Source organism: Calidris pugnax, unplaced genomic scaffold (genome assembly GCF_001431845.1).
Source record: "Calidris pugnax isolate Ruff unplaced genomic scaffold, ASM143184v1 scaffold38, whole genome shotgun sequence".
NCBI classification, from domain to species: domain Eukaryota; kingdom Metazoa; phylum Chordata; class Aves; order Charadriiformes; family Scolopacidae; genus Calidris; species Calidris pugnax.
The window spans coordinates 11,402,056-11,404,477 of NW_015090995.1; the positions used below are offsets into that span (position 1 = coordinate 11,402,056).

General features: G+C 42.0%; 1 long non-coding RNA gene across 1 annotated transcript; it reads right to left on the minus strand.

The window, feature by feature from the left end:
- Positions 1–114: 114 nt before the first annotated feature.
- On the minus strand, positions 115–2,416 carry LOC106895586. The gene is made up of 2 exons (XR_001413451.1): positions 749–2,416; positions 115–636 (listed from the first exon to the last, which is right to left on the minus strand). It is a non-coding gene; the product is annotated as an uncharacterized LOC106895586 (long non-coding RNA).
- Positions 2,417–2,422: the final 6 nt, after the last annotated feature.

Below are 2,422 nucleotides of genomic sequence, written 5' to 3' on the forward strand. Positions count from 1 at the left end.
CCCCTACTCAAGAGACGGGCAAAACAAGGTTTTATTCAGAAGCAAAAAAAAAACCATTCATTTTTTTTTCTTTTTTTTCTGAATACCCCTTCTGATTTTATCCATAGCTTTTTGTTTTTTTTTTTTTTTTTGTCCTAGAGTAAAACAGCTCCTGACCTTTATCCTGTGAAAGGTATCACCTTCCGATTTCCCTAAATCCCTCTTGCACTAGAAGTCAAAGCATTAAAACCAGTTCTTAGAAAAGAATTCTTAGCAGATCCTATAAGTTCTTCATCTTAGAAAAAACATTCCAAATTTTGTACAGATGAATCTACATTTCCTATATTTTAATAAGCTGTCTAGAAAATGCAAGGAATTAGAAAAAGATGTATATAATGATTTCTCTATCATTTAATATAACCATTTATTACCTCTAAGTAGTTAAGACTGGGTACATTTTCTTCTGTACTGTTCCTCTTTAGAATTACGACACTTATATTTTTAAATTGAAGATTTACTCTAGAGGACTGAATGCACTTACTGATTTAGGCTTTCTGGAATTTCTCTCTGGGAGCAATAAAGGGGAACGTCCAAAACCCATTAAATCAAATATTGGTTGTCTTGTGAAAAGGGATCTTTCCTCTGCTGGCCAGGTTCCTGCACAGAGAATTACAGAATTTTACTATTGCTAAAACATCGTTTGATCCAGCTTCTAATGGCCATTAATGTCACACCCCAGCTCTGCCACCCTCCGCAACCCAAGACACACCTCATGAGCAGCTGGACCCTGAAAGACCAAAGCGGTTGCTTGGTGGAGGTCCCACTGTAAGAATGAAGAAACTGACCCTTTCGTACTTGTTTGTCCTCGCCTTTGTGAAAATGCGCCTGACAGACCTGCTCCGAGCAAACCTTGCGCTCTCCACTGGCATCAGCCCACGAGAGCCCATGGCAGCCAAGCTCCTGGGCCACTCTCGGCATCAGTCTTCTCCAGCTTTGCTTACCTAGAAAGAGATTTTGTAAAGGGATTTCTTGTGATTTTTTTTTTTTTCCTTTAAATCTTCAGGGCACTCAACTCAACCACAACTGAACAACTGAATCTGCCTGGAATGCACTGGGCTTTAGCACAGGGTTTTGATACCCCCTACCCAGGGGCGAGGAGGGGTTAGCAGTGACAACCTTCCTGAGAGGTGCTAAACTACTGCCACCCTCTCTGCCTCTTACCTTGCTACCACTGCCCTGTCAGCAGGTGCCAACACTGCTGCTCCCCTGCAGAGCCCAGGAACTGAAATTGTTCCTAGAACACTGAAAATAAAAAATTTTACTAAGTTTCAGGGGTTTGATTGTTGGGTTGGTTTAAGAAGGAAACCGTAGTTGTTTAGTTCATACAGCCCTGCCCACGTGCTGCAAAACGTGAGACCAGGTTCAAAGGGAGAATTAGTCTGAACTCAACAATCAAGAAGACCCACACTTTTACATACGGCATAGCTTAAAAAGCTTTAACAAGTATTTTATTCTTCTCTACTTAGAGGCCTAAAATCAAACACTAGATGCTTCCTGTATTTTTTACCAAGTTCCTCCCTCCTGCCAATTAGCAGTTTGGCATGTAAAGCTTCCAGACTCCGAGTTAAAAAAAAAATTCACTATTTTCGTTTGTTTGCTTTTAATAGGCTGAACTTGCCTAGTTTGCTACAGCAGTTACCCTGCTGCACTTCAAAAGCTTAAGTTAAAACTTAGCAGAAGCAAAGCTTTAAGTGGTAAATGGCATTCCCAGAAAACATCCACCTACATCTCACCTTTGTAACACAGCTACCAACCATCCCACCATGACCAACCTGAGATGGATCCTCTTTTGTCAAATTAAAACATGGAGGAAAACAATTTTTACTCTTGAGCTTGTCTTGTGGCTTTCCTCTCCCCCTGCTCAGACATTTCTGTGCACGCCTCCTTCCCACTGCTAGTTCTCGTCTTCCACAGATGCCAAGAAAGAAAATGACACTTTAACAGCAAAAAGTACTGATGGAAGCTGTTGCTTTCCATGCTGTTTAACTTCTTTAAAAGCAAATCTCACCTTTTAGGATGTTTGATGCACCTGAGTTAAGCTTTTCAAGTTTTTTTTTATTTTGTTGGGGTGGGGTTCCCCCCACTTTCCATTCCTCCTTGTGACCTGGCTGATAAGACACCCAAAAGGCCAGCACAGTGCTGTCAGCAAGACAGAAATGTTGGTGCGTCCCACTTGGCTCCAACACCCCAGCCTTGAGATATAACAAATGAGGACATGGTTCTCTCTTTATGCTCTTGATCACTTAATGCTATGGGAAAGCCCTGAGCGCAGGGTACTCACCTAGGTAGTAAATGCATAAAAATGCATTGAATTGCAGGAGTTGCCACTTAGGATTCCAGTTCAGCACAGCGAGAAAAGCACTACTGGGGGGGGGGGGGGGAA